A 24,027-nucleotide genomic window follows, 5' to 3' on the forward strand; every position below is an offset into this window, starting at 1 on the left:
CAAGAAAAAGCAGCAAAAAAAAAAGAGCAGAAAAAGCCAATAGCCCTTAAAATCAAAAGGCAAGGGTAATAAAAAGGATCCCAAGGCTTTGAGCATCAGTGGATAGGAGGGCCTAAGGGAATAAAATCCTGGCCTAAGCGGCTAAATCAAGCTGTCCCTAACCATGTGCTTGTGGCGTGAAGGTGTCAAGTGAAAACTTGAGACTGAGCGGTTAAAGTCAAGGTCCAAAGCAGAAAGAAGAGTGTGCTTAAGAACTCTGGACACCTCTAATTGGGGACTTTAGCAAAGCTGAGTCACAATCTAAAGGGTTCACCCAATTATGTGTCTGTGGCATTTATGTATCCGGTGGTAATACTGGAAAACAAAGTGCTTAGGGCCACGGCCAAGACTCATGAAATAGCTGTGTTCAAGAATCATCATACTAAAATAGGAGAATCAATAACACTATCTGAATTCTAAGTTCCTATAGATGCCAATCACTCTGAGCTTCAATGGATAAAGTGAGATGCCAAAACTGCTCGGAAGCAAAAAGCTACTAGTCCCGCTCATCTAATTAGAATCTGAGCTTCACTCAAAAACTCTGAGATATTCTTGCTTCTCAACCTATTAGTCTTCTATTTTATTTGTCTAGTTGCTTGAGGACAAGCAACAGTTTAAGTTTGGTGTTGTGATGAGCGGATATTCTATACGCTTTTTGGGGTTAATTTCATATAGTTTTTAGTATGTTTTAGTTAGTTTTTGGTTTATTTTCATTAGTTTTTAGGAAAAATTCATATTTCTGGACTTTATTATGAGTTGTGTGTTTTTCTGTAATTTCAGGTATTTTTCTGGCTGAAATTGAGGGAGCTACTGATTCAGGCTGAAAAAGGACTGCTGATGCTGTTGGATTCTGACCTCCCTGCACTCAAAGTGGATTTTCTGGAGCTACAGAACTCGAAATGGTGCGCTTCCAATTGCATTGGAAAGTAGACATCCAGGGATTTCCAGAAATATATAATAGTCTATACTTTGCTCAAGGATGGACGACGTAAACTGGCGTTCATTGCCAGTTCTCTGCCCAATTCTGGCGTCCAGCGCCAGAAAAGGATTAAAAGTTGGAGTTCAACGCCAGAAATGGATCCAAACCTAGCGTTGAACACCCAAAATGGCCTTATACACATGAATTGCTTAAGTCTCAGCCCCAGCACACACCAAGTGGGCCCCAGAAGTGGATCTCTGCATCATCTGTCATAGTCTACTCAATTTCTGTAAACTAGTTTAGTATTTAAACAACTTTTAGAGACATATTTTGTATCTCATGACATTTTAGATCTGAACTTTGTACTCTTTGACGGCATGAGTCTCTAAACTCCATTGTTGGGGGTGAGGAGCTCTGCTGTGTCTCGATGAATTGATGCAAGTATTTCTGTTTTCCATTCAAACATGCGTGTTCCTATCTAAGATATCCATTCGCGCCTAACTATGGAGAAGGTGATGATCAGTGACACTCATCACCTTCCTCAATCCATGAACGTGTGTCTGACAATCACCTCCGTTCTACATCAGATTGAATGAATATCTCTTAGATTCCTCAATCAGAATCTCCGTGGTATAAGCTAGATTGATGGCGGCATTCATGAGAATCCGGAAAGTCTAAACCTTGTCTGTGGTATTCCGAGTAGGATTCAGGGATTGAATGACTGTGATGAGCTTCAAACTCGCAAGTGCTGGGCGTAGTGATAGACGCAAAAGGAGGGTGATTCCTATTCCAGCATGATCGGGAACCTCAGATGATTAGCCGTGCTGTGACAGAGCATTTGGACCATTTTCACAAGAGGAGGGGATGTAACCATTGACAACGGTGATGCCCCAACACACAGCTTACCATAGAAGGATGTGCATGTGTGAATCAGAGGACAAAGAAAAGCAGAGATTCAGAAGACAAAGCATCTCCAAAACTCCAACATATTCTCCATTACTGCATAACAAGTAACCTTTAACCCATGCTCTCTTGTTTATTCACAATTCAACTGATAAATATAATTGACTTCCTGACTAAGAATTGCAAGATAACCATAGATTGCTTCAAACCAACAATCTCCGTGGGATTCGACCCTTACTCACGTAAGGTATTACTTGGACGACCCAGTGCACTTGCTGGTTAGTGGTACGAGTTGTGAAAAGTGTGATTCACAATTTGTGCACCAACCATCACAACTCTTTGTTCAGCACACTTTTACGCCAATTTTTTATGCCCACGCGTACGCGTCGCTAACGCTTACGCGTGGTTTGAACTTTCTACCTGGGACGCGTACGCACGTGGTACGCATACGCGTGGCGTGGCTTGTGCGTTCGCACCCCTCCCGTGCGTCTCTCGCGTAATTTTCTGTTCAATTTTGCATACACAAACGACGCTTGCGCGTCGATCCCACTTTTTTTATTATTTTTTTCATATGAAGAATGCATGTGATGATGCAGAATTTGCGAATTGACACTAATAAAATGAAAATAAAATGAAACTAAGAATAAAAAGAGACGATCATACCATGGTGGGTTGTCTCCCACCTAGCACTTTTAGTTAAAGTCCTTAAGTTGGACATTTGGTGAGCTCCTTGTCATGGTGGCTTGTGCTTGAACTCATCTTGAAACTTCCACCAATGCTTGGACTTCCAGTAAGCTCTATCAATACCAAGTAAATTCTCCAAGCTTTGATAGAGTTCTTCACAAGCTTTGAGCTCCCAAAATTGATCCTCTTGTATGCTCGGATCCCAAATCTTGTATCTACACCTGTCTTGAAGTGGATCACCATTGTCCCAACCAGGTGGCAAGTAGTCTGAATTCTCTACGGAGTACCAAAACAACTTCCTAGACCCATTCAATCGAGCTCTGCACCAATCCTTACACTTAGACTTTGAGCTCCCAACCACAACGAACCTAGGATTGTGTTGCCAACCACTAACCATCTCCCTCTTACTCTTAAAGCCACAAAGAGCTCTAAGCTGACCATCTGTCTCAAGTAGCCCATATTCAAGTGGGAAAGTAAAGGTTAAGGATAAGTATTTTACCCACTTGAATGTTGTATTGGATGGTAATGGCTTTGGGGGAGAGGTCTCCAACAGCTTTGGCAAAGTGATTTCAAGCTCCATTCCCTTGTGCTCTTCTTTGAATTCTTCCACCTCTTTGCAAGCTTCCTTAATTTCGACCTCTTCCTCTCGGTAGCTTTCTTCCAATTCAATCTCTTCTTCATGGCTCACCAAGGGCATGGGAGGTTGTGCTTCTTCTTCTTTAATCTCCATGTCAAGTCCAATGGGAGAGGATTCAATTGCAGATAAGGGTTCATCAATGATTGAATCCATCTCTTGATCAACCTCCTCAAAGTCTTCAACCACGATATGCCTTGGAGGTTGTACACCCTCCTCAACATCAACATGAAATATCTTGGAAGGAGGCTTTATGATTGGACTTTCCCATGGAGGGTCCGCCTCTCCTAAGTCTTTAACCACTTCCACCTCTTTGATAATTTCGGCTTTCTCCACTTGCTCTAATACAAAATCAGACTCCTCTTTGATGTCTTCCTTCACTAATTCTTCATCTACTCCTTCGCCTTCAAGGGTCTCTACTACCTCCACCTTTAGGGCCTCCTCTAGCTTCTTATGAAGTATGAATTTGCGAAGACGATCCCTTCTCTCTTGTTCCATATCAATAGCATAATTGGGATCATCTTGCTCTTGGATTGATGGATATGGGTATTCTTGCACGGAGGGTGGTAGTGCACTAAAGCTAGAGGGTTGAATATTGGAGGTAGAGGGTTGGTCTCTGCGGGATATAAGATTTTGGAGTTTAGAAGTGAGATCAATAAGATTAGAGATAAGTGTGTTGTTATCCAATGGAGGTTGGGGCGGATAGGAGGGTTCATTTGTTGGGAAGAAGGGCTCATAATACGGAGGTGGTTCTTCTTGATAAGGATATGGAGATGGTGTATATTGAGGTGGTTCTGGGTATGGTGCATATGGTTCGTATAGTGGTTCGTGTGGTGGATAAGGGTTGGGGTCATATGGAGGTAAATGGTGGGAAGGGGCTAGTGAGTGTGGTAGTTCAAAGTTATGTTGAGGAGGTAGTTCATAAGCATATAGTGGGGCTTGTTGGTAACTACAAGGGGTCCACCATATCCATCGTCTTGGTACGCACCTCGGAATGGCTCATGACCATAGTAATTTGGTGGAGGTTGGTTGTCACGAAAGGGTCCACCATAGCTATTGTCCTAGTATGCATCATAGAATGGTTGCTGGTCATAGTGCACTGGAGGGGTTGTTGCCAAGAGGGTTGATCAAATCCTTGTGGCTCCTCCCATCTTTGATTATTCCTACCTTGATGCATGTTCTCGTTATAGCGCCCATTCCCTGCAACATAATTGGAACCAAACTCATAGCGACAGGGGTGAGAATTCATAGTAGCTAATAAAAATTAAAAACAAAAACAAACAAACAGGCAAAAAGCAAATATTTACAATAACCAATAATAAGGCACACGTTTGCAATTCCCCGGCAACGACGCCATTTTTTTTTGAATGGATTTTTGTGTGGTCTAGAATTTCACAAATAAATTTTTGTTGAAAGTATAGCTTCTAAACCAACAAAGAATCCTTTCATACAAAAGTTTTGGTTGTCACTTAAGCAAACCTAATAAAAATAATAACTGAAGTATTTAAACCTCGGGTCGCCTCTCAAGGAATTGCAGAAAGGTGTAGTTATTATTGGTTATGGAAAAAGCATATTTTTGGATTTTTGAATAAGGAACAAGAAAAGAAAATTGCGAGAATAAAACTAATAGCTAATAAAACTCTTGGCAAGGTATGAGAATTAGAAGTCCTATCCTATCCTTATCAGTTGTGACATCAATTGTTCATTACTCCCACTTAGTCAACCTCTAACTATGAAGGTAATTCAAGTGGATAGATCAATTTGATTCCTCAGGTCCTAGTCAATTCCTATGAAAAGACTAGAGTTAGTGGAATTCAAATCAACCAGCAAATTCCAATTATACATCAACAAGGGAGTTTAATAACTCAAGAATCTCCAATTACTCAACCAAAGCCAAAAGGAGAGAAATCTAAATTAAATTGAAAGCATCAATAACATAAATTGAAGAAAGTAATCATAAATCTGAAATACCTCAAATTGCATTAAATAGAAATCAAATTAAACATGAGAATTCATCAACCAAATTGGGAAACAAATAAATCAACAAGAGAAATAAATAAACTAAAGGACTAGAACAAATAAGAGTAGAAGAGAAACTAATTAAGCTAAGATAGAATCTGAAATTAAGAAAACCTAAACCTAAAATCCTAAAACCTAAGAGAGAGGAGAGAGCCCCTCTCTCTAGAAACTACATCTAAAACCTAAAATTATGAGAATCATTCAATGTGTCAATGTGTGAATGGATTCCTCCACTCTGTAGCCTCTAATCTGTGTTTTCTGGGCCAAAAACTGGGTCAAATACAGCCCAGAAATCGCCCCTAGCAATTTCTGATACGTCCAGCACGTCGCTCTGTCACGTGTACGCGTGGATTGAACTTTCACCAGGTCACGCGTACGCGTGATCCACGCGTGAGCATCGCCTAACAGCATGGCAACTATGGAAAATTATATATCATTTCAAAGCCCCGGATGTTAGCCTTCCAACGCAACTAGAATCGCCTCATTTGGACCTCTGTAGCTCAAGTTATGATCGATTTAGTACCAAGAGGTCAGGCTTGACTACTCAGCAATTCCTTCAATTTCTTGTATTGCTTCCACTTTTGCATGCTTCCTTTCCATCCTCTAAGCCATTCCTGCCCTATAAAACCTGAAATCACTTAACACACATGTTCCGTGGGTTACCTGAATTTTTAGGTCGATCTCGGTCGAGATCTTATGTGCTAGTCGGAACCTGAGGTGTCCAATTTTTGAATGGTGACCGGAGCCGGTGCGTCCGACTTGTTGGACTGGTTGTGCTGCTGATCCTTTATCACCGGAGGATGGGGGGTACCTGCAAGAGACTCCGATGCTTAAGTTAGCATGGGTATTAAACAGGTTTTATGTAGAATCAGAGTATGAGTTATACCTGGGTGCTCCAGTGTATTTATAGTAGTTGTAGAGTGACCTTTCTAGATAAGATAAGTTAGTTATCTTATCTTATCTTTATCTTTGAGTTGAGGTCAGCTTATCTTCAAGGGAACCGCCCTTATCTCTTATAGGCTTGGACGGCCTTTGGACTTGGGTCGTGTTCCTCTACTTGGGCCCTTTTATGGGCTTTCCTGTCAACTTGGCCGAGTTCTTTAAGAAGAAGTCGATCCGCTTGACCTGAAGAGGTCGGTCGCTTTGTCGTCGATCATCCCAGGTCGGATAGCTCGACCCTGGGTATGAACAGTGCCCCTGCTTGAGCTCGGTCTTCTGTTTTGAAGTCGAGTTTCTTGACTTCGAACTTCTTTACAGCGAAGCCGAACTCGAGCACTTTTGTCGATTCCTTTCTACGTAGAGCTTTTGAATGTAGAACGTTTTCCTCTAAAAACGCGCGCTTTTATACCAGCGCTTTGTTCTTGGGAACGTGAGAGGGTTTAATGCCTTCATTAATTGGTTATTAATTTCCCTCGTTCTCTCTTGGCTTTTATTTTGAGATTCTTAATCAAAAACGGTTTCTCTTCTTCGCTCCTCTTCGTAACTTCTCCCTTTACTATCTCATTTTCTTTTTCTTTCGCAATTTCTCCTGCAACGCCTGTTCTGTTACTGCTTTCTGTGGGAAAGGGGCGATTTCCAGATTTCTCCTTCTATCTTCGTAATTTCTGCTTCGAGGGGGGTGGTTTTGCTTTTGCTCTTCGGCTCTCTTTTACAGTCTTTCTTCTATTTCTCCAGGTTCGATTTTTCTTTCTATCTTTCTCTATGCCATTTTTTGTGTCTGTTTTGAGAAATTTTGGGTTTTTCTGTCTTTTTTTTGCTGATCATTGTGTGTCTTGTAGTTTCTCCCTCTGTTTCTTGATACTTTAAGAACTTTGCATGTTTTGTGAATGCTTTTGTATTTGAAGCTTTGGAATGATGACTCTGTTTGACTCTAAAAAAGGTTGCTCTTTTGACGATTTTGGGAGTGTTCGATGTTGGTGCTTGTTCTCTGCTGATGATTTTTGCTTGATTTCGAAAAAGTTTGCGTCTTTACTGTTTCTCTGCTTTTGATGGTTTTCTGTTTGGTATTGCTGACGTTAACAGTGCTTTCGCTGGTAGACTGTAGAAAGATAGTTGCTTTGATGACTTTGCGTTTCTTAACTTTTGATGGACGAAATGCTTGCTGCTTTAGGTCTTCTTTCCTTGTTATGAGAGATACTGGGGCGTAGGTTTTTCCTAGAAATCTTGCTTTGTTATTGCCTCCAAAGGATGCCCCAGGACTTTTTGGCTTTAGTCTTGGGGTTTTCCTTTTGTTTATCCGCCCATCGAGATGTTTTGACCCGTGCCCGAGATGTTTTTTGAGTAATCCGCTCTTCTTTTCTTTTGTAGGATCTTAGTTGACCTCATGTCTTCCCGAAATAACGTCGTAGCGACGCCTTCTCAAGTCCCTACGGGTATGGCCGATTGGGTGGATTCTATGGTCCTCATGTGTGTCTCACTGGTTGATTCTGAGTTTTGTTCTCAGCTTAGGCAGTTTCACAGCGTCTGTAGTAACTCTGGTGATGAGAAGAATTATGAGCTTGTTCCTCCTTCCTCTGACGAGAGAGTCTGTTTCTCGACTCGAGTTGTTGACGATCGCCCTTTCTTTTATGCTTACGATTTTTTCTTTGGTCAACTCGGAGTTACTCTTCCCTTTACTCCATTTGAAATCGACCTGTTATGGTCTTGTAATGTTGCCCCTTCTCAACTTCACCCCAACTCCTGGGGTTTTATTAAAATCTTCCAATTGTTGTGTAATAGTTTTGGTATTCCTACTTCCCAATCTCTCTTTTTCTATTTGTTTGTCTTGACTAAGCCTGGTGTGGTGAAAAAGAAGTCAGCTTGGGTTTCCTTCCGTTCTACCCAAGGAAAGAAAGTTTTTTCCATGTTTGACGAATCGTTTCGGGATTTTAAAAACTATTTCTTCAAGGTCCGAGCTGTTGAAAGATCTCGGCCCTTTTTCTTGGATGAAAATGATGAGCCCGCCTTTCCCCTAGAGTGGCAGAAGGATGTTAGGGTCTCTAGGTACTCTTGGGACATGTTGGATGAGGCTGAGCGAGCCTTTGTGACTGTTTTAGAGGAGCATTGGGGTCAGCCTCCCCATCTTGACACAAAGAAATTTCTAACCAACCCTTCTCTTCTTCAATCTGAACTGGGTATCTTGTGTTTCCTTTGCTGTTTGTCTTATGATGCTTGTAGCTGTATTTTCGACTTGTTTGATTTGTAGCTTGACTTTTATTAGCAGAGGCAATGAAGAACAATGAGTCTATGAAAGCTTTTAAAAGGGCACAGAAGGCGACTGCTGCCAGGAATGTTGCGGCCAGGGCTGCTGGGGAGGGGTCTTCTCAGCCTCGTGAGAAGCCGGCCGTGCCGAGCTCTCTCGGGGTGAAGAAGACGATCCCGATACCTCGGGTCCGTTTGGTGGATCCCCCTTCTTCTTCTGCTGTTCCACCCATTGTTCCTCCAAGTAAAAAGCAAAAGACGTCCGAGCCCTTTGATCTCAATGCTCCTAACTTCAACGCTATTGAATTTATAGATCAACAGATTGGGCCATATGGTACCATTCCCATGGATGATGTGTCCATTCTTCATCATTTGGAGTTTATGGCTCAGAATCATGTGAGGATGGCCTATATGGCGGCTGCGATTCATCGAACTGCCTAGAACCTTCCTCTTCATGCTACTAAGGCATTTATGGAGGAGGCAAAACGAGAGTTCGACCGGATGAAGGGGGTTGAAGGAGGAGCTCGAGGTGAAGGTGGCCAAATTGGAGAAGGACCTCGAGAATGAGAAGGTGAGCTCTGAGTCGCTGGCTGCTTCCTTGAGGTTGGCTGAGGATGCAGTCATGATGCACAAGGAAAGCTATGTGACATCCTATAGGGATGGGAGGCGCTTGAGGGAAGAGCTGGACAACGCCCGGGAGGATTATGCCGACCTCCAGGGTCATCTTGTTGGTAGCGTAACTGCTGCTTACGAGAACTTGAAAGAACAAGTCCGGATCATTGCTCCTGAGGCCGATCTCACCCTTTTCAGTTTGGATAATGTTGTCCGAGATGGCAAAATTGTCCCTGATGATGAGGGTGATGATGATGAAGTTGTTCCTCCCCTTGTGTCTTCCACCAAGGCGCCGACTTCTTCCGCTCCTCCTGCTGTGCCTGACTTGGATTGCCAAATCCTGAATCAGGAGGATGGGACTGTTGATGCGGTGCCGATTCAAGTTTGCCCTCCTTCCCCTGGTCTTGATGCCGCGAAGAAAGCTCCTGATGGTGCCGAGAAAACTTCTGATGCCTGTTGATTTGTAGTTGGCCCGGCTTGTGGGCGTTTTGTGGGAACTTTTTATAACTTTTGTGTAGATGGCCCGATTTTTTGGCCTTTTGATCTCTTTATTTAGATGTTTGACTCTTCTTAGTTGCTTTCCTAGCAACTTTTATTACTTTTAGAAACAGACAAGTAGCTTGCTATCCTTTGGGTAGTAAGTGTTGGTGATCCTTCGAGGCCTTTATAATTTTATATAAAACTTGCTGATGTTGAACTCTCCCAATTTGAACTTCTTGAGTTTTTGACTCTTTGTAGTCGTAGGGGTCCAATTTGGTTTTCTTGCTTTGTGTGTGCTTTTTAGTGCTTTGTGACCGACTTCTTTGCATTGGCCCCCTGATAGACTCCTTCTTGTAATCCTCTTTCTTGAACCTTCGTGAGGTCTCTTTCAGGGATTGATGGATTTTTGTAGTGGATCGACTTCGTTGGGTCGATTTCTTCTAAGTTATTTCGTAATCCTCTTTCTTGGACCTTTGTTAGGTCTCTTTCAGGGATTACTTTTATAACTTGTCTTTTGTAGGAGGTCGACTTCGTTAGGTCGATCTCTTCTAAGTTATTTCGTAATCCTCTTTCTTGGACCCTTGTTAGGTCTCTTTCAGGGATTACTTTTATAACTTGTTTTTGTAGGAGGTCGACTTCGTTAGGTCGATCTCTTCTAAGTTATTTCGTAATCCTCTTTCTTGGACCCTTGTTAGGTCTCTTTCAGGGATTACTTTTATAACTTGTTTTTGTAGGAGGTCGACTTCGTTAGGTCGATCTCTTCTAAGTTATTTCGTAATCCTCTTTCTTGGACCCTTGTTAGGTCTCTTTCAGGGATTACTTTTATAACTTGTTTTTGTAGGAAACCGACTTCGTTAGGTCGATCTCTTCTAAGTTATAGCAATTCCTCTTTAATAGGGTTGATCAGACCTCTTTCCAGGGATTCGCTGATAACTTGGGTTGACTTGGTCCGACTTTTTGATGTCGGCCAGTCTCTTTAAGTTATTTATATTAGCTATCCGTAAGACCTCGTCAGGTTCTTTTTAGATTGCTTTCGATAACTTCTTACATTATTCTGTGTTCATTTTTGCCGATTTGTAGAAAGTGGTTGGCATATCGAGCTCGTCCTTTGGGTGAATCGCGTTTTCACCTTTATTGGACGACTTGTCTTTATCGTGGTCGTGCAGTGAAATTGTTTTTCACTTTTTGCCGACCTGTAGCTTTATAATCGGACGATGAATGCTTCAGAATAATGCGTCTTGAAATCTTTGTAGAATACCTAGGTAATATTTTATTCAAAGAAAAATGCAAATATATACATGTGGGATTTTTCTCATCCTCTTAAGTTGGGTCTGGGTCTCGACCTGGTGCCTCATTAAAAAACCTTTTCAGGAAAAAGAGCGCATCCACTGGTGAGATCCTTTACCCTTTCTAACTGTAGTACCTTCTTAGGTTGCAGGCATGCCATGACCTTGGAAGCTCCCGTCCGTCGAGTTCGGATGTTCTGTAGTAGCCCTTCCCGAGTACTTCTGTGACCCGGTATGGTCCTTTCTAATTGGCTGCCAGTTTTCCTTCTCCGGGTCGGGTTGTTCCTATGTCGTTTCGGATTAAGATGAGATCGTTCTCAGCGAAACTCCTTGGTACTACCCTTTCGTTATATCTAGATGCCATTCGACGTTTTAGCGCTTCTTCCCTGATCCGAGCTCTTTCCTGGATCTCAGGTAGTAGGTCGAGTTCTTCCCTCTGAAGTTGGGGGTTTGCTCCCTCATTATAATGGACTGCCCTGTGCGATCCTTCATCAATTTCTACTGGAATCATTGCCTCCGTTCCGTATGTTAACCGAAATGGGGATTCCTTTGTGGTAGAATGTGGCGTCGTTCGATAGGCCCATAGGACTTGTGGAAGCTCCTCTGCCCAAGCTCCCTTTGCATCTTGTAGTCGTCGTTTTAACCCTGCTAATATGACTTTATTGGCGGCTTCGGCCTGTCCGTTGGCTTGAGGGTGTTCGACAGAGGTAAACTGGTGCTTTATATTCAAGTCGGATACTAGTTTCCTGAAGCCGGTATCTGTGAATTGGGTGCCATTGTCTGTGGTTATTGAATATGGGACCCCAAATCTTGTGACAATGTTTCTGTATAAGAACTTCCGGCTTCTTTGGGCAGTGGCGTTGGCTAAGGGTTCTGCCTCGATCCACTTTGTGAAGTAATCTACCCCTACTATGAGGAATTTAACTTGCCCCGATGCCTGGGAAAAGGGGCCGAGAAGGTCGAGTCCCCACTTCGCAAAAGGCCAAGGTGCGGTTACACTGATGAGTTCTTCTGGTGGGGCAATGTGGAAGTTGGCATGCTTCTGACATGGTGGACATGTCTTTACGAACTCTGTAGAGTTGGCCAGTAAAACCCTGCCTGGAGTATCTTTTTGGCAAGAGCCCTCGCTCCAAGATGACTGCCGCAGATGCCGCTGTGTACCTCTTCTAGCACTTCCCTGGTGTGGGAGGTCAGCACGCACTTTAGTAATGGCACCGATATCCCTCTTTTGTACAAGGTGTTATTTATAATGGTGTAGTATTGTGCTTCCCTTTTTAGCTTCTTTGCTTCCTTTTCTTCTGCGGGGAGCGTTCCTGACTTGAGGTAGTTGATTATGGGGATCATCCAGTCTTGGTCCTGGCCTGTTATGTTTAGGACTTTTTCTGTTTCCGAGATTGATGGGTTCTGTAGCATTTCCTGGATGAGGCTTCTATTATTGCCTCCTGGTTTGGTGCTAGCCAGCTTTGAGAGTGCGTCAGCTCGAGCATTTTGCTCGCGGGGTATGTGGCAGATCTTGTATTCCCCGAATTGTTCGAGCTGTTGCTTGGTTTTATCCAGGTATCTTTTCATGATGGGATATTTGGCTTGGTAGCTCCCTGCTATCTGTGATGTGACTACTTGCAAATCACTATAGATGTTGAGTTTTCGCGCTCCCACTTCTTCAGCCAGTTTCAAGCCAGCTAGCAACGCTTCGTATTCCGCCTGGTTATTTGAAGCCGAGAATCCGAACTTGAGGGAAAGCTCGACTTGGGCTCCCTGGTTGCTTTCTATTATCACTCCTGCGCCACTTCCTGTTTTGTTTGAAGATCCATCCACATACAAATTCCACTCTATGGGGGCCTCTAGGGCATCTGTGAACTCGGCGATAAAATCGGCTAGGTATTGTGATTTGATGGCGGTCCGAGCTTCATATTGGAGGTCGAATTCTGACAGCTCGACTGCCCATTGTAGAATTCTACCGGCTAAATCCATTTTCTGTAGTATTCCTTTTAAGGGCTGATTAGTTCGAACTTTGATGGTGTGGGCCTGGAAGTAGGGGCGGAGTCGCCGAGATGTTAAGACGAGAGTGTAGGCAAATTTTTCTATTTTCTGATAGTTTAGCTCGGATCCCTGTAGTGCTTTGCTAATGAAGTAGATGGGTTATTGCCCGTTTTCGCTTTCTCGGATCAATGCTGATGCTACTGCCTTTTCTCCTACTGCGAGATATAGTATGAGTGGTTCTCCCTCTTGAGGTCGGGATAGGATAGGTGGCTGTCCTAAGAACTTCTTAAAGTCTTGGAATGCTTGTTTGCATTCTGTCGTCCATTCGAACTGTTTTCCTTTTCTTAAAGTTGCATAGAAGGGGAGAGATCTTATTGCAACTCCTGCTAAGAATCAGGATAGGGCGGCCAGCCTCCCGTTGAGTTGCTGTACTTCTTTTATGCAGGTTGGGCTCTTCATGTTCAATATGGCCTGGAATTTATCTGGGTTTGCTTCAATTCCCCGTTGTGTGAGCATGAAGCCTAAGAATTTTCCTGTTTCTACCGCGAAGGTGCATTTAGCTAGATTGAGTCGCATACCATGTTTCCTGATGGTGTCGAACACTTGGGCTAAGTCGGTCAACAGTGTCTGTTCGCTTTTCGTTTTAATTAGCATGTCGTCCACATAAACTTCCATGATTTTCCCGATGTTCTCCGAGAAGACTTTATTCATCAATCTTTGATAAGTGGCTCCTGCGTTCTTAAGGCCGAAAGGCATTACAATGTAGCAGTAGTTGGCCTTTGGCGTTAAGAACGAAGTCTTTTCCTGGTCCGGTGGGTACATGGGGATTTGGTTGTATCCCGAATACGCATCCATAAACGAGAGATATTTATACCCAGAGGAAGCATCTACCAGGGCGTCGATACTCGGGAGTGGGTATGGATCTTTTGGGCAAGCTTTGTTGAGATCTGTATAATCGGTGCACATTCGCCACTTCCCGTTTGATTTCTTCACCAAGACAATGTTGGCTAGCCATAGTGGGTATTTGACTTCTCTTATAAATCCAGCTTCCAATAGTGCCTGCACTTGCTCTTCCACAGCCTGGGATCGCTCTGGCCCGAGTTTTCTTCGTCTCTGTTGTACTGGTCGAGATCCTGGATAGACTGCCAACTTGTGACACATTAGCTTAGGGTCTATACCTGGCATGTCTGCGGCTTTCCATGCAAACAGGTCGGCATTATCTCGCAAAAATTGTATTAGCAGTTCTTTTAGATCTCCTTTGAGGATTGTGCCGATATTAGTTGTTTTTTCCGAGGTGTCTCCGATCTGAATTTTTTCTATCTCGCCCTCTGGTTGGGGACGGAACTCCTTTCGTCGTTGAACTCTGCCCAGTTCAATTGTGTAGAACTCTTCTCTTTTGCCTCTGAGGTTGAGGCTCTCGTTGTAACAGCGACGCGCCATCCTCTGGTCTGCTTTTATTGTAGCTATTCCTTTTGGAGTTGAGAATTTCATGCACAGGTGTGGGGTCGAGACTATTGCGCCGAGTTGGTTGAGCGTGGTCCGATCTATGAGAGCGTTGTAGGCTGAGCTTACGTTGACTACGATGTAGTCTATTTTGAGAGTTCTTGATTGGTCTCCTTTTCCAAAGGTTGTATGCAGTGGTATGTATCCTAGTGGTCGAACCAGAGTGTCTCCTAACCCGAACAAACTGTTTGGATATGCTTTAAGTTCTTTTTCTTCTAAGCCGAGCTTATCGAAGGCTATTTTGAATAAGATGTCGGCAGAACTCCCTTGGTCTATTAATGTCCAGTGTAGGTTGGCGTTTGCTAAGATGACGGTGATAACCATGGGATCGTCATGTCCAGTAATGATACCGGTTGCATCCTCTTTAGTAAATGTTATTGCTGGGATGCTGAGTGCTTCTTCCTCTCCTTCGACATGGTATATCTCTTTGAGGTATCTCTTACGAGAGAATTTGGAGATTCCTCCTGCTGCGAAACCGCCATGTATCATATGGACGTGTCTTTCTGGCATCCGAGGTGATCGTTCTGTTCGTTCGGTATCATCATCCCTTCGTCTCTTTCTTTGCTCGTCATCTCGGGTGGCCAGGAATCGATCTAGTTTTCCTTCCCTTACCAATTTTTCTATTATGTTTTTTAAATCGAAGCATTCGTTAGTGGAGTGTCCCCGGACCCGATGATATTCGCAATACTCTTTTCGGTTTCCTCCTCCCTTTTTGTCTTTAAGTGGCCGAGCTGGGGGGATTTTTTCCGTGTGGCAGACTTCTTTATATATTTCGACCAGTGATGCCCTAAGAGGAGTGTAGTTATGGTACTTCTTAATTTTCTCTCCTTGTCTGTCGTCTTTTCTTTTGGATTCTTTGTCTCTGTCACGGTAGGAAGCTCCCAATTTTGAGGACTCTCCTAGACGAGCGTTTTCTTCCATATTGATATATTTTTCTGCTCTCACCTGAACTTCGTCGAGGGTAGTCGGGTACTTTTTTGATATAGATTGGCTGAAAGGTCCCTCTTGTAGGCCGTTGATGAGTCCCATGATTGCGGCTTCCGTGGGTAAACTTTGTATGTCCATGCATGTTTTGTTGAATCTTTCCATGTAGTTGCGAAGGCTCTCCCGATCTCCTTGTTTGATTCCTAATAAACTGGGGGCGTGCTTAGCTTTATCCTTTTGAATGGAAAATCTGGCTAAGAATTTCTTAGCTAAGTCGTCGAAACTTGAGATGGATTTTGGTGGTAAGTTGTCGAACCACCGCATAGCTGTCTTTGTCAGAGTTGTTGAGAAGGCTTTACAGCGAATGGCGTCTGGGGCGTCAGTAAGATACATTCTGCTTCTGAAGTTACTGAGATGGTGGTTAGGATCCGTGGTGCCGTCATATCCGGGAGTTTGAAGTCTTTTGGAATTTTAGTTTTCATGATTTCCCTAGTGAAGGGGTATTGTTCTTTGTGTGAATTCTCTTCGAGATTAGCGCGAGGGGCTTTTGATTTGAGATCGGCTTCCAATTGCTGCAGTTTTTCTTCCAACTCCCGATGCCGCTGCATCTCTCTTTGTAGATCTCTTCCGATTTCCCTTTGTTGGTGGGTTTCTTTTTCCAGTTGTTTTAGGCGATCTAGGAATGCTTCTATGGCCCCTGAATTTGGCGAGTCTTTGTCTTGGTTGGTCTCCGGAGTGTCTTGTAGCGTGACGTTCGCGTTTTTGTGCGGTGTTCGATCCTCCAGACCTGAATCGTGATCGTTGTCATGGTTGTCCGCCATGGTGATGGGATGACTTTCAGGTTCCCCGGCAACGGCGCCAATGTTCCGTGGGTTACCTGAATTTGTAGGTCGATCTCGGTCGAGATCTTATGTGCTAGTCGGAACCTGAGGTGTCCAATTTTTGAATGGTGACCGGAGCCGGTGCGTCCGACTTGTTGGACTGGTTGTGCTGCTGATCCTTTATCACCGGAGGATGGGGGGTACCTGCAAGAGACTCCGATGCTTAAGTTAGCATGGGTATTAAACAGGTTTTATGTAGAATCAGAGTATGAGTTATACCTGGGTGCTCCAGTGTATTTATAGTAGTTGTAGAGTGACCTTTCTAGATAAGATAAGTTAGTTATCTTATCTTATCTTTATCTTTGAGTTGAGGTCAGCTTATCTTCAAGGGAACCGCCCTTATCTCTTATAGGCTTGGACGGCCTTTGGACTTGGGTCGTGTTCCTCTACTTGGGCCCTTTTATGGGCTTTCCTGTCAACTTGGCCGAGTTCTTTAAGAAGAAGTCGATCCGCTTGACCTGAAGAGGTCGGTCGCTTTGTCGTCGATCATCCCAGGTCAGATAGCTCGACCCTGGGTATGAACAACACATATCAAGGCATTGAATGGTAATAAGAGAGGATTAAACATAGTAAAATTGAGGCCAAAGAAGCATGTTTTTAATCATAGCACAAAATCAGAAAAGAAAATGTAAAATATGCGATTTCTGTGAATAAGTGTGAGAATAGTGGATAAAATTCACTCAATGAAGTACAAAATGTTCCATAAAATAGTGGTGCATCACCAGGTCAGCAATTATCCAATCTAAACGAGGGTGAAGCTCTTACAGTCCATTCTCCTTAATGATCCTACTCAACACACCACAGACAATGTCAGATCTTTCGGATTAGAGAATGTTGCGCCTTTGGGTTCTAGCCTCTACAACAGAGACCCTAATCTCCCCATACCTTGGCTGAACTGGTGTTTCGAGAAGTCTTCAACGAAGTCGTGGATTAGCCATCTAAGAGATGTATAATCAAGCTGGCAGTTCGATGCTTTCCAGTCACGTATTCACACGAACCCAAGAAGACACGGTGGTTGTCAGGTACGCGGTCTTAGTATGAAGAACAGAGCTGATTATCAGGGATTATCCCATTCATCATGTTGAAGAACGAATATACATCTTAGAATTGAATCAAACACGGATTGAAGAGAAACAGTAGTACTTTTATTAATCCATAAAACTCAGCAAGGCTCCTCCCCTCAACCTAGGAGGTTTAGAAACTCATACTGCTAGAAAATACAATGGTAAACGAAATATGGTGTGCGTCCCCTCTTAATGAGAGGTGTAAAAGTTCTTTAAATACTAAACTAATAACTAAGGATTACATTAGAAAGGGTAAAACAGTCTTTGAGTGCTAAAATCCACTTCTGGAGCCCACTTGGTGAGTGTTTGGGCTGAGCTTTGATGAGATCCATGTGCTAGGAGGCCTCTAGGGTATTGAACACTAGCTAGGGGGTCCTCTTTGGGCGTTTGGACGCTGGTCTCCTCCTTTGGGCGTTGGACGCCTGGAATGGGGCAGGAGGTTGTCGTTGGACGCCAGTTTTTGGCCTTCTAATCTGAAGCAAAGTATAGACTATTAACATTGCTAGAAAGCTCTGGACATCATCTTTCTACATCCATTAAGAACCCTCTATTTAGACTTTTGTAGCTCCAGAAAAGCTCTTCCAAGTACAAGGAGGTCAGATTCGGACATCATCTGCAGTGCTTTCTCTGTCTCTGAATCAGACTTTTGCTCCAGCTCCTCAATTGCAGCGAGAAAATACCTAAAATTGCACAAAAATACAAAAACTCAAAGTAGAATCCAAAAATGTGATTTTTACATTAAAACCTATGAAAACTTAATGAAAATTAAACAAAACATGCTAAAAACTATATGAAAATGATGCCAAAAAGCGTATAAAATATCCGCTCATCAGTGGATCAACCCCTTAATGGGCGTTCAATGCCTATTCCTCAAGATGGACGCCAAGCTCAGCCCAAGTACTCAACCAAAGTGGGCCCAAGAGTGGACTTTTGCACCTTTAGTCTAGTCTATCATACTTTTGTACTTTTTAGTTATTAGGTTATTATATATAGAACAAAGATAACCACTGTTAGAGATCTTTGCCCCTTTGCACGTTGTAATATTACTTTTTGTAAGCTATGAGTGACTAAACCTCCTAAGTTATTATTAGGAGCTCTGCTGATTCTCATGGATTAATAATATTATTGTTTCTATTTCAATATGTCTGATTCTATTCTCTTATGCATTCTCGTCCTTCATCTCATGAATTAAGGATGAACCGTGACATTCATCCTTGTTCCACTTGGGTTTTGTGCGAGTCCTGACCTAGATAGCATTAAGCTAAAGCTAGAGATTGCATTGCGGATTCCAATAGCGTACCTGGGCGACTTTGGATATGTGACATAAAACCCCGTTGACCGTGGGTTATTGAGGTCTCTGTGGTATTAAGGCTAGAGCCAGAGAAGTAGCATTCCCTGATCTGGAAGATCTGACCTTGTCTATGACATTTTGAGTAGGATTGCGAAGGGGAGTGGATTGCTTAGGGATTCACCTTTGGCCATAGTGGAAAGCCATGAGTTAACTTAATGAGAGGACATGAGTTGCTCAGATATGGTAGACTGCTATGGTTTAGAAGAGATTAGCTTGATGAGAGGACATGAGTTAATCACTTACGGCTACCATTGAATGAATCATTTGTTATTTAAGTAGACAGTAAGAAAACTTAATTCGGAAAGAATACGCATCTCTGAAGCCTTAACTGAATATCTATCATTGTTCTCATACCAACCTGGTATTTCGTTCTTTACTATTTTATTTATGCTTTCCACCAAATAACCACCTTTTCTAATTGCCTGACTAAGATCTACAAGATAGCCATTGCTTGCTCAATCCGATAATCTCCGTGGGATTTGACCTTCACTCACCTGAGGTATTACTTGGACGACCCGATGCACTTGCAGGTTCATCTGTGCGAAGTTTGCGGAGTTCAATTTCACGCACCAAGTTTTTGCCGCCTGCTGGGGATTGTTCGAGTTTGACAAACTACCAGACTATCTTGTTGCTTAGATTAGGTACTTTTTACGGTTTACTTATTCTTTTAATTGTGTCTTTTTTTTCTTTTTCAAAATTTTTTTCAAGAGTTTTTCTTTTTTTTTTAGTAATCTTTATCTTTTGTTGGATTCTTGTGTCTGTTTTTAAGTTTGGTGTCCCTCTTGTTTTATTTAATTTTTGAAATTATTCTTTGTTGTTCTTCTTGGTATTCGAATTGTTCTTATTGATTCCTTTGTTTGATCTTAAAATTTTTAAGTTTGGTATCTTTTGGTGTTTTTCTTTTAATTTTCAAAAACTAGTGTCATTTGATCTTAAATTTTTAAGTTTGGTGTCTTTTAGTTGTTTTTCTTTTTCTTTAAAAAATTCAAAAATAAAAAAAATTCCTTTATCTTTATTCAAATTTTTAAAATCCTAGCTATCTTTTCTTATATTGATTTAAAAATTTTTAAGTTTGGTGTCTTCTTCTTAGTAAAGTTTAATTCTTAAATTTGAAATCTTATCTTTTCAAATCTTTATCTTATCTTTTGTTTATCTTTCTGCAAATCTCAATTAACTTATTTTATCTTATTTTAATTTCAAATTTTAAAATCAAATCTCTTCAAAATTCAAAATCTTTTCAAATCTTTATCATATCTTTTTACTTTAAATCCCTCTTATCTTATCTTCTTTTAAAATTTTAACTTTCAATTTCTTATCTTTTCAAAACTTTACTATCTTTTAAAGTTTGATTTTCAAAATTTTTAATTTCTAAATCTTATCTCTCTTAATCTTTTTAAATCTTTATCTTATCTTTTTTTTTTATTTTAAAACCTACTTGTCTTATCTTCTTTTTAAATTTTAATTCTCTACTTTCTTTTAAAATTGAATTTCAAAATCAAATCTTTTATTTTCAATTCTTGTTGGTTAGTTAGGTACTTGTTTTACCTGTTTCTCTCTCTATTTACTTTCTCTTTCTTCTTTTTCAAAACCACCTAACTATTTTCTCTTCTTCTCTTTCGAAAATTTTGTCTCTCTTTTCCTCTCTATTTTCGAAAATATCTCCTCTTTTCTCTCTATTGATTTTCGAAAACTATCCTTATTAAAGGACATCTTCTTTTCTTTTCCTCTTAACCTATTTCCCTATACTCTGACATAGAGAATCCTTTCTTCTTATCTTCTTGCATTCTTTCTTTTTGTTTATGAGCAGGAATAGGGATAAAGAACCTCTCTTTGATCTTAATCCTGAACCTGAGAGGACTCTAAGGAGGTGTTTACAACAAGTTAGAGCACAACATCCGGAGGAAACCTCACAAAGCTTTTCGAATAAGAAGCTGAGAATACAAACATGGCAACCAATCCCAATGACAAAGGAGACGCAAAGAAGGTCCTAAGTGACTTTACTGCACCCACTTCTGATTTCTATGGGTGCAGCATCTCTATACCTGCCATCAGTGTAAATAATTTTGAGCTGAAACCTCAACTGGTCACCTTAGTTCAATAGAACTGCCAATTTCATGGACTTCCACAGGAAGATCCCAACAGATTCATCTCTGACTTCTTGCAGATCTGTGATACTGTCAAGACTAATAGAGTGGATTCAGAGATTTACAAGCTTATGCTTTTCCCCTCTGCTATAAGGGACAGAGCTAGCTTATGGCTAGATTCTCAGCCTAAGGAAAGCCTAGACTCTTGGGAGAAGGTGGTCAATGTATTTTTGACCAAGTTCTTTCCACCTCAAAAGCCGAGCAAGCTTAGGGTGGAAGTTTAAACCTTCAGACAGAAAGAGGGTGAATCCCTCTACAAAGCCTGGGAAAGGTACAAGCAACTGAACAGAAAGTGCCCTCCTAACATGATTTCGGACTGGACCATGCTAGATATCTTCTATGATGGTCTTTCTGAGATGTCCAAGATGGCATTGGACCACTCTGCTAGTGGATCACTCCACTTAAAGAAAATGACTGAAGAGGCACAGGAACTCATTGACATGGTTGCAAACAATCAGTTCATGTACACTTCTGAGAGGAACTTTATGAATAATGGGGTAGCTCAGAAGAGGGGAGTCTATAAGGTTGACACTCTAAATGCCATATTGGCTCAGAACAAGATCTTGACCCAACAGGTTAACATGATCTTCCAGCATCTGACTGGATTGCAAGCTACAACTGGCAGCACTCAAGAAGCTTCCTATAAATGAGATGCCTATGATCCAGATCAACCCATGATGGAAGAGGTTCACTATATGGGAAATTCCTCAAGGAATCCCAACAATGAGCCTTATGGAAACACTTACAACTCATCATCGAGGAATCATCCTAACTTTTCATGGAGGGATCAACAGAAGCCTCAACAAGGCTTCAACAACAACCAAGGTGGAAGAAACCAAAATAGGTTTAATAACAGACCATTCCCACCTTCTTAACAACAGATGGAGACTTCTAAGTAAAGTCCCTCTGGCATAGCCATTATAGTCTCTGATCTCTCTAAGATCACTCATAGTTTTATTACTGAAACAAGATCCTCTATTAGGAATCTGGAGGTATAGATTGGCCAACTGAGTAAGAGGATCCCTGAGATCCCTTCTAATACTCTTCTAAGTAACACTGAAGTAAATCCAAGAGAAGATTGCAAGGCCCTCAGTATAGGAGCTGAGGCCAAAACTGAAGAGGGACTTTTGGCGTTGAACGCCGGTGGGGGAGCAGCTGGGCATTCAACGCCCAATAAGGAACAAGTTCTGGCATTGAACACCACAATGGGAGAGGATGGGTGTTCAACACTGATGAGCGGATATTTTATACGCTTTTTGACATCATTTTCATATAGTTTTTAGCATGTTTTATTTAGTTTTTATTAAGTTTTCATAGGTTTTAGTGTTAAATTCACATTTTTGGATTCTACTTTGAGTTTGCGTGTTTTTGTGCAATTTCAGATAATTTTTGGCTGAAATTGAGGAGTTGGAGCAAAAGTCTGATTCAGAGACAGAGAAAACACTGCAGATGTTGTCTGGATCTGACCTCCTTGCATTCGGAAGGGCTTTTCTAGAGCTACATAGATCTGAATGGAGCGTTCCTAATGGCTATGGAAATCTGACTTCCAGAGCTTTCCAGCAATGTATAATAGTTCATACTTTGCTTCAGATTAGAAGGCCCAAAACTGGCATTCAATGCCAGCCTCCAGCCCCCTTCCAAGCATCCAGCGCCCAAGGAGAAAAGACCAGCATCCAAATGCCCAAAGAGGACCCCCCTAGCCAGCGTTTAATGCCTTAGAGACCTCATAGCACATGGATCTCATCAAAGCTCAGCCCAACCACTCACTAAGTGGGCTCCAAAAGTGGATTTTAACACTAAAAACACTGTTTTCCTCTTACTAGTCATTTGTTTAGTATTTAAGGGATTAGATTTATATCAGACTTATAGACCTTTTACCATTATATCATATTCAAGGTTTACCATTGTATTTCCTTTCAGTATGAGTTTCTAAACCTCCTAGGTTAAGGGGAGGAGCCCTGCTGAGTCCTATAAATTAATAAAAGTATTACTGTTTCTCTTCGATCCGTGTTTGATTTATTTCTAAGATGCATACTCGTTTTTCAACATGGTGAATAGGATGATCAATGACAATCAGCTCTGTTCATCATACTAGGACCGCATGTCTGACAACCACCCGTGTCTACTTGGGTTCGTATGAATACGTGATTGGAAAGCGTAAACCACCAGCTTGATTATACATCTCTCAAACGGCTAATCCATGACTTCGTTCAGGACTTCTTGAGACACCAGTTCAGCCAATTTTCGGGGAAATTAGGGTCTCTATGGTAGAGACTAGAACCCAAAGGAGCAGCATTCTCTGATCCGGAAGATTCGACCTTGTTTGTGACATTTTGAGTAGGATCTCCAGGAGAATGAACTGCTAGAGCTTCACCCTCCATCAGATTGGATGACCACGGCCAATGGCGTTTGATCTGAAGCAGAGGAGATTGATGACCATGGCCCATGGCGTTGATCACATACAGCCTGCCATAGAATAAATCACTCACAAGTAAAGAAGACAATAATACCAGAGTTAATTCAGAAAGACAAAGTAACTCCAATCCTTAACCATATTCCTGGTACTGATTCCATTTAATTTACAGAGTATTTTACTTTATTCCTTTCATGTTAACTTAGTTCAGATCTCACTAATACAAATTACGAATAACTCTTCTGATTTCACCTGACTAAGACCTGCAAGATAACCATACCTTGCTTTAAACCACAATCCTCGTGGGATCGACCCTGACTCGCTCAGGTATTACTTGAACAACCCAGTGGACTTGCTGGTACAGCTGTACGAAGGTGTGGGGATTCGTGCACCAAGTTTTTGCTGCTGTTGGCGGGGATTGTTCGAGTTTGGACAAACTGACGGATTGTCTTACTCCCTAGATCAGGAAATTTTTATTTTATTTGAGTCTTTTATTTTTATTTTCTTCTTCTCTATTTTCAAAAAAATAAAAAATATTTTTCAAAAATTTTTCTTTTCTTTGTTTAATTTTTGTTCTTGGTTTGAGTCTTTTTATTTTTGTTCTTGTGGAATTTTTCGATTTCTTTGAGTCTTTCTTCCAAAAAATTTTCAAAAATAGTTTCTTTGGTTAAATCTTGTGTCAAATCTTTAAGTTTGGGTTCTTCTTGTATTTTTTTTAATTTTTCAAAAATTTGTGTTTGGTTTTTCAAAAATTTTATGTTTGGTGTCTTTTACATGTTCTTGTGTTCATTGAATTTCTTGAGTCTTGTTCTTAGTGTTCTTCTTAATCTTTAAAGTGTTCTTATGTTTTCTTTGTGTTTTGATCTTAAAATTTTTAACTTTGGTGTCCCTTTGTGCTTTTCCTTCAAATTTTCGAAAACTTGGGGCATTAGATCTAAAAATTTTAAGTTTTGTGTCTTTTACTTATTTTTCTCTTTCTCATTAAATTCAAAGATAAAAAAAATCTTTTCT

This window comes from Arachis ipaensis, chromosome B8, assembly GCF_059453495.1.
Source record: "Arachis ipaensis isolate K30076 ecotype BB chromosome B8, ASM5945349v1, whole genome shotgun sequence".
Classification (NCBI taxonomy): Eukaryota; Viridiplantae; Streptophyta; class Magnoliopsida; order Fabales; family Fabaceae; genus Arachis; species Arachis ipaensis.